The 16,411-nt window shown below is 41.4% G+C and overlaps 1 long non-coding RNA gene across 1 annotated transcript in view; it reads left to right on the top strand.

The window, feature by feature from the left end:
* Positions 1–9,997: 9,997 nt before the first annotated feature.
* The window catches only part of LOC142106992 (uncharacterized), a 35,053-nt gene continuing 28,639 nt past the window's right edge, over positions 9,998–16,411 (top strand). The window contains exon 1 of the long non-coding RNA XR_012679837.1: positions 9,998–10,216. This is a non-coding gene — a long non-coding RNA (uncharacterized LOC142106992). The remainder of the gene's footprint in view (positions 10,217–16,411) is intronic.

Raw genomic sequence — 16,411 nt, 5'->3', positions numbered from 1 at the left:
ACAGTCCATTTTGTTACTGGCAGGAAAAAAAGGCAGTTTGGAAGCTCCCTTACAAACTGGCTCTATTTTACCTGAGTTGTCCCCCCTCCAGTGTGTATTCGGAAAGAGTTTTTAGTGCAGCGAGGAGCCTGGTCAGTGAGCAGTGAAGGAGGTTGCTTCCTCACAACGTTGAAAAAATTATGTTTATAAAAATGAATAATCAATTCCTCAATGAAGTACAGCACTGCCCTCCAGATAGTACAGAGGGACCTGTGGTTGTGGAGTCCAGCGGGGACGAATTGATAATGTGTGAGGAGGAGGAAGTACACACTGTAAGGGGAGAGGAATCAGAGGTTGAGGATGAGGACGACATCTTTCCTCAGTAGAGCCTGTTTAGTTTGTACAGGAAGAGATGAATTGTTATTTTAGTGTGGGGGCCCAAACAAACCAATCATTTCAGCCACAGTTGTTTGGTAGGCCATGTCGCTGAAATGATTGGTTTGTTAAAGTGTGCATGTCCTATTTCAACAACATAAGGGTGGGTGGGAGGGCCCAAGGACAATTCCATCTTGCAACTATTTTTTGGGCATTATGTGACCATTCAACAGTCGTTTGCCATGTTCAAAAAGTAAAAGAAAATGTCAACAAATTACAAAAATTTTATCAAAAGTTAAATGCCCTGTCATTATTTAAAACAAGAGGGTTTGACGTGCTAGAATTAGTGTAGTGTTAATATGTTATAAACACTACACTTGGAACTTGGAGGAGGTATTGTGGGCCAGGTATCAAATTTAGTACCGGGCCCACCCCACTACACAGTCCAGAATTTTTTTTTGGGAAATTCAGACCCGTGGAGGGTTTTTTATTAATTATATTGTGGTGACCACTCCTCTACGCAGTCCAGATACATTTATTGGTGCGATTCATACAAGTTCAGGGTTTTTAAATTATATTGTGGTGACCCACTCCTCTACGCAGTCCAGATACATTTATTGGTGCGATTAAGACCAGTTGTTGGTTTTCTTATTATATTGTGGTGACCCACTCCTCTACGCAGTCCAGATACATTTATTTGTGTGACTCATACAAGTTCAGGGTTTTTAAATTATATTGTGGTGACCCACTCCTCTACGCAGTCCAGATACATTTATTGGTGCGAATCATACAAGTTCAGGGTTTTTAAATTATATTGTGGTGACCCACTCCTCTACGCAGTCCAGATACATTTATTGGTGCGATTAAGACCAGTTGATGGTTTTCTTATTATAGTGTGGTGACCCACTCCTCTACGCAGTCCAGATACATTTATTGGTGCGAATCATACAAGTTCAGGGTTTTTAAATTATATTGTGGTGACCCACTCCTCTACGCAGTCCAGATACATCTATTGGTGCGATTAAGACCAGTTGATGGTTTTCTTATTATATATATTGTGGTGACCCACTCCTCTACGCAGTCCAGGTACATTATTGGTGCGAATCATACAAGTTCAGGGTTTTTCATTTATATTGTGGTGACCCACTCCTCTACGCAGTCCAGGTACATTATTGGTGCGAATCATACAAGTTCAGGGTTTTTAATTTATATTGTGGTGACCCACTCCTCTACGCAGTCCAGGTACATTTTTTGGTGCGATTAAGACCAGTTGATGGTTTTCTTATTATATTGTGCGGACCACTACACTACGCAGTCCAGAAAAATACCTCGTTGCAACGTTTTGGACTAATAACTATATTGTGAGGTGTTCAGAATACACGGTAAATAATTGGAAATGCTTGTTATTGAATGTTATTGAGGTTAATAATAGCGTAGGAGTGAAAATAAGCCCAAAATCTTGATTTTTGAACTTTTTATGCTTTTTTTAAAAAAAATCCGAATCCAAAACCTTAAATCCGAACCAAAACCTTTTGGCAGGTGTTTTGCGAAACAAATCCGAACCCAAAACATCGCGGAAATCCGAATCCAAAACACAAAACACGAGACACCAAAAGTCGCCAGTGCACATCTCTATTTAGAATATACCATGACTATAAGCCCATCCTGGAAGCTAGATGGGACTGTGATAGAAAAGAACTGGACAAACTACCAATCTGATTAATGTTAACTGTGCCCATCCATGTAACAATGCGAAGGAGTGGTCCCAAAACGTAATGTCAACATTAAACCCAAATATTCCTAACCCAAACACATTGACCAGGCCAAGCACTCCTCCAAAATTTGTACAGTTAGAGTTTGAAAAGGCCTAACCCTAATACAAATCTTAAAACCAATCCCTAATGCTTTGGGCCATATATTTGTCCAAAAGTTTACTCTAGGGCCTAACTGACCCTATACCATTTAAGATGGACTTTGCATCCCCAGATCTGCCTAGAGTGTCATCTCTAGCACACATAAGCCCTGGGAATTCATTATGTCTGTTTTCATTTCCAGAGCATGTCTGTGCTCAGCAACATACTGTGACTGGATATGAGCCTTAAGATTAGTCAGATCTGACACAGTGTAACATTACCTAATTCACTGCAGATAATGTATTAATGTTAGTATGAGCCTTTCTATTGCTCACTTATGGAAAAGTGTATGTGTATTATTGATCTGGACAAACATACATCTATAATTCTAGTTTCCTGTTTGGACCATTTTGGATTAACAATACCTATATTTTTCAAAAGGCTTTCATCAGGTTATGGCTAATGACCGGGGCTCTGTCAAAATTTAGTCATGCAAGTGTTCTGTTTCAACCACAAAAGACTGAAGAGGCAAAAAGACATAATGCTTGAAACATGTATATAGATTGTGTATATTTAGGCCTGCTTGTTAACATTTCTAATTATTCACACATTACAGGCTCGTAAACTTAATTTAAAATATAGTGCTTGGACATACATCAGTAGGCTAACTAGATAATGTGTTGTCATGTGTATACAAGCCTAACAGGGTGTTGTTTGGTGGCCGATGTAATCATCTTAAGTATGAAATGTGTCTTGGATCCCTAGCCCTTAAAATCCAGAGACACAGCAGACAGTCCACACATCCCTACAGCCTGAGGCTCTTGTGTGAAAAATCTGGCTGCAATAGGAGCTGACGGTTTTGTCAAAACGAGGGTGGATGGAGATTGGAAGAAGGACTGCGATGCACCTTGTTCCTATTCCTTTGGCTAAAGCAACCCCATGTGTGGTGATACAGTGTGCTTGGCAAAAACATGGTGACAGTGAAGGTGGCACAGTGACCTGCTGCCAGGCACTGTGGCTTTGTACTCCCAGGCAAAGGTGAGTCTTTAGTTGTATTTTCAATTATGCCCATAATAGTGCCAAGATTGTATTGTTGGGACGGCTGTCCATTGTGCATACCTGGAATTGATATTCCTGAACCATATGTTGTTTTTGCCCATGTTGTTGGTGTGACATACATTAAAGTTAGGTTTTGGAAAGTTGGATATGTGCCTTGCTGGAAGTATTTCCACACGTCCCAAGGAACTCTGTCGGCTATTCAGACTTTGGTAGACCCCCTTCCCTCAGACAAACCATGAGACACTGCGTCTGCTGCAAATTATGTCTCTATTTAGAAGCTAAGTTACAGTATGACAGTTTAAACACTATCCACTAAATGTCTCTGGCCTTCACAACACACAAAATTTAATTAAAGCAGACTACAAGGCAAACTTGGTATAACTAAATGCATAATGGTTTATTCAACAAAGTACGAAATTATGCACCTAAGGCAGAAAACTAAACATGTCCATGCAGCACAGAGCACAGGGCAAGGAAACATTAGCTTGCACTACATTTAAGTAGTACACACATCTCTGGACAACGCAATAAGGGACATACAGCTCTAAAGGTTTGGAGATTTGTCTGAAAGGCATAAATTAAGTAGCCAGAATACTCCCTTTTAAATGTTGTTGGGTACTCTGACGTAACACACTTGTCCCTATGGTTCCAATTTTTTGGAGTGTACGAAAGAATGCCTCAGATTTTACTCTGTAGCTTGGAGTTTGGGGGGGATTGTCTTGTTGGGGGTGAATGCTTGGGTATGTTTCTTATTTGCTCCAAGTTTTGGTAGAGTGCAATAAGACATAGGAATCGAAATTGAAAACACTTTGCACGGCCATTTTGACCTAAAAAGTAGTTTAAGACGCTTGGATATGATTGCTTTAAGTGATATATACTCAATGTACTGATGTTTTAATGTACTGACCTGCGTCAATATGTAGGAGATTGTCCCGAAAGAATATGTCAATAACCAACCAAAAAACAGTTAGAACTTAATGTGTAATTTGATAGCCATTAGACAATTTTGGTACACTATTTACAAAAAACATAACAATATACAAAAATAACTTTATTTTTTTTTATTTTTTTTCGCATGTTGGGGCCTACCTCCACGGACCTGGCTAGTTTGCCGTGAGGTGGAGGGCTCAGAGCAAACATCCAAACTCTTGGGGTCAGCAGCTTGTGACCAACGGCATGATGAAGGTGCAGGGGCCTGGCCAGAGAGATGGGCAGGGGCCAGGGCAAGGGGATAGGCAGGGGCCTGGGCAAGGAGATAGGCAAGGGCGTGGGCAAGGGGATATGCAGGGGGAGGGGCAGCACACACAGATGTGATACGGGCAGCACACACAGAAGGGATAAGGGCAGCACACACAGAAGGGATAGAGGCCTTTGAAGATGACACCACTTGGGTGGTGAAGATAGCAGGAGTGGTATGGGGTGAAATCGGTGAAGAAGTTACAGGCCCGGGAGTGCGTTGGGAGTGGGCATGCAAGATATTTACCAAGAGTGTTCCAATATTTGAAAGGGTCAAATTTAAAGTGGATAGTTGGGTGCTGAGTGTATTATTTAGTGTACTATTTAAAGTGGTGATTTGGTGCTCAAATTTGGTTTCCATGTGTGTGAGTGTGTTTGACAATTGAGCAACATGCATATTGAGTGATTCTGTGGTGGACTGAGACTGTTGACCGACGAGTGCGAGTGTCTGCTCCCTCGAGAGTTGCGCATGCTCACTCTGAGGGTCCTCCACATCACGGCCAGCGACCTCCACTACCACTGTTTTCCAGGCATACATCCTGCACCTCACGTGCAGTATATCAAGAAAAAGAAAAAAGAAAATTACCTTCTAAAGTTAACAAACTAAATAAATGCTCTGTGAAAAAACAATAATCAAGCACAAGTGTGATGTATGATTTTTGACTAATAAGAATCCAGGGAATTTAGCCACAAACAGCTCTTAGAATTCAAAAATAGCAGGCTTGTGTATTAAGTATATGTTGTTTGGACATTAGAAAAGACCCATATTTAGGTTTAGCATTTGATTGGGCCAACAGATTTAATTTCCTATTTTGTGCTGGCCAAACAGAATGTGACTGTACAGTTTGCCTTAAGCCACATACTGAGAAGTGCCACATGTTCAGATACAGAACCCAAACAGCAGACAGACAAATTTCAGAATCATCATGTACCTAACATGCGCGTGTTAGGGGCGGGTCACAGCCGGTATCAATGAGTCCCAACCTACCAACTTCCGCCTCGGATGCCACACTTGCACGATCCTCTAGTGGGGTTAGTTGTAGCTCCTGGGGAGGCCCCCCACCAGTTGCTTGCACGTGCCTCCTCGCTTCCGCCATTTTTCATTTCAGGCGCTGTTTATAGTCTGTCCATCTGTTGAAATGTGAAATAATATGGCTTTAAATGGTTGGATAGTCAAAAACATTCAACATAATAGTGTCCTTTTTATATAAACACACAAAATAACACTACAACTAAACAGTGAAATGTGTGGGGCTTTGCAAGCATGGATAATGTTGAAAACGTTACATTTAAATTTGTCTAAGTACACTTGGAGGCAACCCTGCCCATTTACTAAGGTCTTGACAGACAAATGACTTGCACAGACGCAAAATGTGTCAAGCTCACAGTCGTCAGATATGTACTATGTTTTGAGTCATCCACCAGAAAGTGGTTTGGAACAAGCATTGGAATTGTACCGTTTATGCACTTCATGCGTGAGACGCTGCCAGGGATCGGCCGCATTTATTTTGGCAGTTATCTCCTCCCACTTGTTCGCTTTCTCCACTGCAGTGAGCCTTCTCCCTCCAGAATGGGAGTGTTGGATAACTTCCTCAACGAAAATTTCTAGTTCTCCGTTCGAAAAATTGGGTTCGCACACCCGGCGCGGCCTCAGAGCTTGGCCCTGCGTCAGAAGTAGTTATCTAGAATAGAAATGGAGGGTGTTTATTGGCAAAACAAACAGTAATGTTATAGTTTTGAAATTTGACAAACCCACCACCTTAATACACTTAATTGCATGTTTAAACTGAAGAATGCATTCCTCAGACTCCAACCTAGTTTGCAAGCACATGCACCTTAATATCAAAATGCTTGTTCTTTCAAAATATACAATGGTCACTTCTAAAACTGGGACAAAAAGTGGGTTAGGTCAAGTCACTGATTCATCATTTGGCAAATACTTCCACTACTCACTTTTGACTTGATTACATTGTTATTCCCGTGCTAGGTTTTGCAAACAAATACTTTTTGAAATGGCCACATGCAACATCAGAAAAGAGGAAAGTATGCCGTTGAGGCCGAGGCCGAGGCTGATGCCGCCGGCGACTCCAAGGGCGAGGCCGAGCCAGAGGCCGAGGCGGAGGGCCAGGGCGAAATGGAGGCCAAGTCCCATCCAGTACGAGGCCTACGCCTATGGTGAGGCCGAGTTGGAGTGGGAGGTGGAGGTTGAGGTGGATCTCAATGCCCAGGCGCAGCAGGAGGCACAGCTGGAGGACGAGGGCCAACTGTTTGTCCATGAGGCAATGATGGGGCACCAGGAGGAAGAGGTTGTGCCTCAAGTTTCGGAGGGCTTGGGAGATGGTAAGCATTTACATTAAAAGCTTTACATAATTTGATAACATTGAGATATCTATTATACTGGTAATAAATCTCTGCTGTCACACATGTTCAATTAAAGTGGACATAAATATCACAGGTTTCCATCATGACGGGACTACAAAGTATTTTTTGAAAAAACACTTTCCACGGCCCCCTCCCCTGGCCACAACAGAATTTGATATATCTATAAAAATTACACACAAAAACCTGAGGCCTCTTGCTCCAACTGCATTTGGCATGCCATTAGACATTGGATGTCAGTTTAAAGTAGAGATGTTAATTGACCCCCGTGTTTTGGTTTTGGATCTGGATTACCTTCGGGTTTTGGTTTTGCCAAAACTGCCCTTGCGTGTTTTGGTTTTGGTTTTATTTAGCCATTTTTAAAAACAATTCCATTTTTTGGGCTAAAATCACATAATTTAGGTATTATTTTATAACTACATTATTAGTAACCTCACTAACACTAAATTGCAGTGATTTCCAATCAATTTTTACAATCTCACTGGTCACAATATGCTTTTCATACACTTTCAGCCAAATACTGCAACAAGCTGGCTGGATGGTAAGCGACAGAGCAATGACTCAAACACTCGGCAGTTCCTAGCACATATAGGACACATTGGCACACAGCAGTAATGGCAGAAACACACATCAGTGCCAGGAAAGATTAATGGTGCAAGATGGAATTGTCCTTGGAAACTCCCACCCACCCATGTGTTGGATCTTACAAAGGAAATGCACACTTTAACAAACCAAGTACTTCAGCGACAAGGTCTGCCACTTATGTGGCTGAAGTGCTTGGTTTGTTTGGGCCACAACTAAACCAGCTATCAATGCCGTAAAGGCATGTTAGACCAACAGTGCTGTGAAATTATTTCTACATTGTCTTGATGCGAGGTTTATAGGTAATTGTTTGGCACATATAGTGTGTTGTAGTGGTAATTTTTCTAACTGTGTTTTTATTTTCTTATATCTACAGCCTGTATATAACACCTGGCCTAGACTGGTGGTCTTTGTGGCATTAAACTTTTTATTTTGTTTGCTTTTTGGAGTGGTGCAATTCGTGTCTCACTACATGTTGAAGTATTTCTCCAGAGCTCCAAGGCTGCTTATGTCTCTCTTCAGTCTGGCCACATTGGCATCTCTTCATCCAAGGATCTTTGCCACACACAGACCGTTAACTTCTTTGCTATGTCTCAGTTTTTATTAGCCCGTTTGGATTCATATATGTAATAAATATATCTTATCCTGCAAATGACTCTGCAATCTGTTGTCATGCCATTTTGTACCATTACTATAGTGCAGTGATTTCTCTTTGAATACACACAAATCCTTGTGAATTGCTTTTCTAACTATTGTGTAACAGGTATACTTTGAAAATATAATATTATTATGTGTGGTTCTTTTGTCCTTTGCCACAGACACACCATAGCCTACAAACACACTCTATGGTGTTTATGTTCAGTTATAGGAAATGAGTTTAGTTTGGAGGTTTGTATGTGTGTTTGGTTGCTTAGTAGTTAATTTCGTGTACACTTTACAGCTTTTAGAGGGAACATGGTAGGTGCATAGCAATATAGGCATTATAAAATGTGTAACGCATACAAATCATACAAAAATGTTACCGGCGTTACGTCCAACACTATAAACTTTTGGCCCTTGCACAAACAGGATAACTATCTTTCGGCTGTGCTAGTGGCACTTTGTTTAAAAGTGGGCCAACACCCACATGGCACACACAAAACCAACACTAACAATGATGGTAATTGCGTTAGTGTCCTAAACTAGTGTAGTGTTGCTACAAGGGCAGATTAACTTTATGTGTAACCCACCTTTGGAACAGCTAATAATACAGTATACACCCTTTTCATGGTGTCTTTACAAAGTTTCATTGTTGTGATAAGTAATACTTCACTTAGTTTGGTAATAGCTCCAGTCTGCAAAATGTCAGATTACGGCCAACACACTTATTCAAAATTAGCACTAGTTACATTTGGCTGATTACACACATTGTTTGCCAGCTGTCACATGACATGTTTGGTGCCCCTGTCAATGTTTTTTGTATTTTTATTGTGGTGTATAAATGTGTAATTATTAGACAATCCAAATATCTGTTACATTTCCCTCTGTAAATATAACATATCGACAAAAGCCACATTCCAGCTTGGTTGGACTACAAATCCTATGTCAGTGTGTGTGTCACTAGTAAATTATGTTAGTTTGGGCCAGATTAGAAGCTATGACTGTTTAAACATGCTAGTACATGTGAAGACTCTTTTGCGCCTCTTGCATTGTAACATGGTTTTGTCCAGGACACTGAAAGAAGGATACAAATCTTTGAACATCCTTATTCATTCTGGGCCAGTGATCATGTGCAATGGGTACTTGTGTCTGTCTATACACAAAATCTCCACCTACCAAATGACTCATCATAATAATTTGCACGTGATGTCAACTAGCTTGCCCTTGCGTAAATAAAATCCACCACTGGAAGGGAGCAAAAACTTATTGTCATGGCCAGTATAGCAATGAATGAATGAGTGTTCATAAGTAAATAAACTATAAGGTCTGTTTAGAAAAAAAAGGTTTTAAGGCTTCCAAATTGTTTTTAACTTTAATGCAATTGTGGAATCAGACCATAGAGTTTAGTTAAAGAACGACTGTATGCAGCAATTTGGTGGACAAACTACCTCTTGAATATCCATCACTAGGTGATGTAGATAATGTGGTGTATACTTAATTGGATTAGAGGATGTGTTTATTTGCCAGAGTAACCCATAATCAAACTGTCATGTTTTTATTGTCCTTCTTACATGAATAGCCAGGCACACAGCAAACAGCTCACACAAGACTACATACACCCTTATGTACTGTAAAAATGTCAGGGTAATCTGTATTTCTTGATCCCATTATGGACCCTTGGGACTAGCTGGAGCAGGACTGAATAAGATCCTAGCAGACTGGATCATCTTCCTGCTCATGTTTTTGATGATTGTCGAATATAGCAGGGGAATGACTAGTCTGCAAATGTGGTCAAAAACTCTGGTTTTGTAATGCAGGCCAGAACACTGGAGCCAAGACCTATCCTCTGGAGAGAAGTGTGTTGTTCGGTCAATGAACAGATCACAGCAGCAGATTTAAATAGGGTGTCCAAAACAACTATTGCCTGATCAGTTAATGTTATCTGACCTGGTGATTCTGGTTAGTCTGGAATGATCACCTGACTGCATCCAAGCTGGCCACACCCATGCAGCAGAACAAACAGTGTGTGTTCTCACATGGAGGTGTGGAGGACGGGAAGGTTGCAGATGACCAGAAGGGGCCAAGATAGCCGTGATATGACAGCGGTGGATGGGGTAAGTACGCCTAATATCCCAGTTTGAGTCACTAACTATATGTGCTTTGTGCAATAAGGACATTAAATAACATTTCAACAAGCGTTATGCTAAAGGGTGATTGGTGTACCACACACTGTGAATTAGTACTATTCTTAAAGGTAAATGCCTTATTAGATATTTTGCACATTTCTACAGTCAGAACGGGTCGGAATAGTAGTTAACAATACTTGATCTGTGGCATTATGCAAATAATTGTTAGGAGTATTTTGGTGCCATTTGCACCTGTTTTTTGAGGCTACTTTGTGTCAGCTTACAGTTTATCAAAATAATACTTAATTTACAGGATTTTTTTACAACCTATAAAGGGCCACTGTAGTACTGGCACACTTGTTTTATAAACATTTACTCACACAAAGAAAGAAACACTGAGGCAAATAGATTCTGAAGCTTAGCTTGATAAACTTCTTGTTTAAGTCTTCTTGACCAAACCATGGGCCTGAATCATTCTAGAAAGTCAGGCAAAAACATGTGGCATTGGAGGGGTATGTATTAAAAATTGAGCTTTCTGTTTCTTATGAGGGTTAGGAGAGGTCCTAGATGAACTTAACATTTCCGTGTTAAAAAAATATAACAAGTATTGGTTCGCTATATTAAGATACAGACAGTATTTAACTTGAACAAAATAAAGAATGTTAATTTACTCCCCTTGCATTATTTCATGGTTTCTCCAATAATATTGTATTAAGGATCCTCTTCATTTAGAAGGCTGAATCAATCTGCCACTTCCTTTTGGACACCACACTGAAATTAGATACCTATTCCTTAAAGAACTTTAATGATTCGTACCGTGTCTTCGGAGTTAATACTTTACTTAGACTTGAGAACAAGTATAGATTAAAAAAAAACAATACTAGATTATGTAATAGTAAATAAATAATCACAAACTTTTTTCAATAAATCAAACTTTAATTGTAAATCCAAAAAACATATTTGTGACGCAATATATGACATAAGGTTTCATAACAAAATATACAAATCATTTTCTTTTGGGCTTTTTATATGGAGTGGGCTTGGACTGTGTCCCACTCCTACTTCTTGTCACCCGTGATGTAGAGGAGTCCGAGGAACCAGCCAAACCTGCCTGGGAAACGGATTGTGTCCGACGAGGTGAAGGTGCAGCCTCATGGACAGGGGATTGGGAAGGGGCCACGACAGGGGATTGGCCAAAGCCACGGACAAAGGCAAAACACATAAGACGACATAGTTTGGGGTCAGGGAGGGAGGATTCAGACACGCCAGGGAGGGTGGACGCAACAGACACACCAGGGAGGGAGAAGTCAGACACAACAGGGAGGGTGGACGCAACAGACACACCAGGGAGGGAGGAGTCAGACACAACAGGGAGGTTTGAGGCACCAGGCAACTGGGTATGGGGACTGGTGAAATAAAAATCTGACCTGGGGGGTACACTTGTACCGGGCCCGGGGTCACCAGGGGGCCCGGCGGCTCTCTTATACTTTCATTTTCATTTATTTGTTTTTGTTTTTTTTATGCATGTTGTTTTTCCTCCGACCACAAGAGGGCGCCCCGACGGCCGACAGTGAAGCAGTCCTGTAAGTAAATCACCAGGCTGCTTTTCACTGATGGTTGGCTGCAGCACAAGGAGGAGGGAGAGAGATCCCATGTAGCTCAATATCCTGGGGATCAGATAGGCTGCTCACAGCTCTTCTATTAGCAATGAGGAACAGACATCATTGTGAGAGTTGAGTTGACTCACATATAGGACTACAGAGCAGTTTTTAGTGTTTGTAGTGTGTGTCACAATTTGAATTGGGGCACTAGTGTGTGGCATATTATCTGTGGGCACTACTGTGTGGCATAATTTTATCTGTGGGCACTACTGTGTGGCATAATTTTATCTGTGGGCACTACTGTGTGGCATAATATTATCTGTGGGCACTACTGTGTGGCATAATATTATCTGTGGGCACTACTGTGTGGCATAATATTATCTGTGGGCACTACTGTGTGGCATAATATTATCTGTGGGCACTACTGTGTGGCATAATATTATCTGTGGGCACTACTGTGTGGCATAATATTATCTGTGGGCACTACTGTGTGGCATAATATTATCTGTGGGCACTACTGTGTGGCATAATATTATCTGTGGGCCCTACTGTGTGGCATATTATCTGTGGGCACTACTGTGTGGCATAATATTAACTGTGGGCCCTACTGTGTGGCATATTAATATCTGTGGCATATTATCATTTGGGGGCAGTATTGTTTGGTGTTTGGCGTTATATGAACTGAAGGCACTATTGTTTGGCGTTATAAGAACTGGGGGCACTATTAGGCACCCTTCCCCTAGACATTGCTGTACACGCCCTTCCGGCAGCAAGCTGCGGCACAGAGTATCCCTTGCTCGGTGTTCCAGGGTACACACCCTAATGAAGTGTTCTGCGCACTCCTATGGGTAAGTGACCTGAACTGAACACTCTGAGAGAGTACTGAGCTAATATCAGATCATCATTGGCAACAGAATTTCCTTGTGGAGTAAATCTGGTTGCCAGCCTACTGCGTCATCTTTCTATATCTTATAACATCCAAAATTGTATTTCATCCTCATTATTTGGTAGTATTTAAGGATTTTATTCTTGTTATGAGACCATGTTACACGTTTATGATCTGATTCTACTGCAGAACAGTGGTACTCTCACATCTGACAGTGCTGCTGTCCTTGCAATATTCCAGCACTGGCATCTTTCTTCTATTTCTCTACCTGGTCACTTTTAAGCAAAGTAAGTAATGTAAGTAATGTAAGTAAATTCATTAGGTATTGAATGGATTATCCTGCAAATTTGGAAACTCACAGTTCCTTTCTGCAGAGCATTTACTTCTTATTTTTACTCTTTATCATCATTTATTTATATCGCGCCAACATATTCTGTAGCGCTTTACAATTGGGGGCAAACACAGTAATAAACAAACTGGGTAAAACAGACAAAGAGGTGAGAAGGTGCTGCTCGCAAGCTTACAATATATGGAAGGCCCTGCTCGCAAGCTTACAATATATGGAAGGCCCTGCTCGCAAGCTTACAATATATGGAAGGCCCTGCTCACAAGCTTACAATATATGGAAGGCCCTGCTCGCAAGCTTACAATATATGGAAGGCCCTGCTCGCAAGCTTACAATATATGGAAGGCCCTGCTCGCAAGCTTACAATATATGGAAGGCCCTGCTCGCAAGCTTACAATATATGGAAGGCCCTGCTCGCAAGCTTACAATATATGGAAGGCCCTGCTCGCAAGCTTACAATATATGGAAGGCCCTGCTCGCAAGCTTACAATATATGGAAGGCCCTGCTCGCAAGCTTACAATATATGGAAGGCCCTGCTCGCAAGCTTACAATATATGGAAGGCCCTGCTCGCAAGCTTACAATATATGGAAGGCCCTGCTTGCAAGTCTACAATATATGGAAGGCCCTGCTTGCAAGTCTACAATATATGGAAGGCCCTGCTTGCAAGTCTACAATATATGGAAGGCCCTGCTTGCAAGTCTACAATATATGGAAGGCCCTGCTTGCAAGTCTACAATATATGGAAGGCCCTGCTTGCAAGTCTACAATATATGGAAGGCCCTGCTTGCAAGTCTACAATATATGGAAGGCCCTGCTTGCAAGTCTACAATATATAGAAGGCCCTGCTTGCAAGTCTACAATATATGGAAGGCCCTGCTTGCAAGTCTACAATATATGGAAGGCCCTGCTTGCAAGTCTACAATATATGGAAGGCCCTGCTCGCAAGTCTACAATATATGGAAGGCCCTGCTCGCAAGCTTACAATATATGGAAGGCCCTGCTCGCAAGCTTACAATATATGGTTTAAATATTATGAACATGTTGTATATCTGTATGGAACACCAGCATTTTATTAATGCATATCAGTCCCTGTGTAGATTACAATATAATTTACCTACCACGTACTCGCACACTTGAGGAGCAATTTAGTCAGAATTCAATGCTTGATGGTATAGGAAGGGGAGAGGGACCTCTGAATGAATGACTTTCTTATAGATAGAAGGCTGGCATGGCCTGTCTGTGCGGTGTGTCATATGTCTTTTTGTTTACCCAATATAGTCACACTCTTACATGGCAGTTTTCAGTTCTACATTAATAAATACTTGGAGTGTAGCACAATACTTTATAACCTTTCTTTGTGTCTGCTTACTGTGACTCCGCCTACCACTGCGTGTTCTGTTAGCCTCACCTGCCACTGATAACTGATGTGGTTATGGATAATTGAGTTAATCCCGCCTACTTTTGTGTTGGACCAGCCGACTGTTTGGTCCCGCCCATGTGAGGCCACTTCCAGAATTTTTTCCGGGGCAGCTCTAAGTTCCCAAACCACCCCTGAGTGACGGTGTGGTGTGACCTGACGTCACACTGATGTTCCCGCCGCCGCTGTAAGATTAAGCAGCAAGGAGCAGTAGCTGCAACATCTGGGTAAGTATATTTTAAAGATATTTTATTATCACATCTTTTTTACTCTGAATTTTGTAGGAGACTAGGCTTACAAGTATGATAATGGGTTAAGCTGTATTTCTTGAGGGATAATAGTTATTTTCTCCCTTAATGTCATAAATTAAGTTTTTGGTTTTTTTGGGGAAAGGGGGCGTTCACGGGGGGGGGGGCACTGCCTGTTTCATTTGTACTGGGCCCCACGATTTCTGATGGCAGCCCTGGCGGTGGCAGTGGCACTGTCATCGGAGGAGAAGCCAGTGGCTGTGGCAGTGGCACTGTCATCGGAGGAGGAGGTGGCCCAGCCGGTGGCAGTGGAGGAGGAGGAGCAGGCTGACCCGGAGCCACAGGATTTGGAGGACTCCACATCGGGCAGCCAAGAGGCAGTGGAGTTGGAAGATAGTAAGTATTTGCGATAAGTGATGGACATAATTATATAAGATTTAGATTAGGGATGTGCACCGGCGACTTTTGAGGTCTCGTGTTTTGTGTTTTGGATCCGGATTTTCGTTATTTTTCGGGTTCGGATTTGTCTTGCAAAACACTTGACGAAAGGTCTCGGTTCGGATTTAAGGTTTTGGATTCGGATTTTTTTTGAAAAAAACATAAAAAGTTTAAAAATCAAGTTTTTGGGCTTATTTTCACTCCTAGGCTATTATTAACCTCAATAACATTCAATAACAAGCATTTCCACTAATTTACAGTGTATTCTGAACACCTCACAATATAGTTATTAGTCCAAAACGTTGCAACAAGGTATCTTTCTGGACTGCGTAGAGGAGTGGGTCACCACAATATATATTAAAAACCCTGAACTTTTATGATTCGCACCAATAAATGTACCTGGACTGCGTAGAGGAGTGGGTCACCACAATATATATTAAAAACCCTGAACTTTTATGATTCGCACCAATAAATGTACCTGGACTGCGTAGAGGAGTGGGTCACCACAATATATATTAAAAACCCTGAACTTTTATGAATCGCACCAATAAATGTACCTGGACTGCGTAGAGGAGTGGGTCACCACAATATATATAATAAGAAAACCATCAACTTGTTTGATTCGCACCAATAAATGTACCTGGACTGCGTAGAGGAGTGGGTCACCACAATATATTAAAAACCCTGAACTTTTATGAATCGCACCAATAAATGTACCTGGACTGCGTAGAGGAGTGGGTCACCACAATATATATAATAAGAAAACCATCAACTTGTTTGATTCGCACCAATAAATGTACCTGGACTGCGTAGAGGAGTGGGTCACCACAATATATTAAAAACCCTGAACTTTTATGAATCGCACCAATAAATGTACCTGGACTGCGTAGAGGAGTGGGTCACCACAATATATATAATAAGAAAACCATCAACTTGTTTGATTCGCACCAATAAATGTACCTGGACTGCGTAGAGGAGTGGGTCACCACAATATATTAAAAACCCTGAACTTTTATGAATCGCACCAATAAATGTACCTGGACTGCGTAGAGGAGTGGGTCACCACAATATATATTAAAAACCCTGAACTTTTATGATTCGCACCAATAAATGTACCTGGACTGCGTAGAGGAGTGGGTCACCACAATATATATTAAAAACCCTGAACTTTTATGAATCGCACCAATAAATGTACCTGGACTGCGTAGAGGAGTGGGTCACCACAATATATATAATAAGAAAACC

This window comes from Mixophyes fleayi, chromosome 1 (assembly GCF_038048845.1).
Source record: "Mixophyes fleayi isolate aMixFle1 chromosome 1, aMixFle1.hap1, whole genome shotgun sequence".
NCBI lineage: Eukaryota > Metazoa > Chordata > Amphibia > Anura > Limnodynastidae > Mixophyes > Mixophyes fleayi.
Note: the sequence above shows the minus strand (reverse complement) of the source record. Positions and strands in the feature narration are given on the sequence as shown.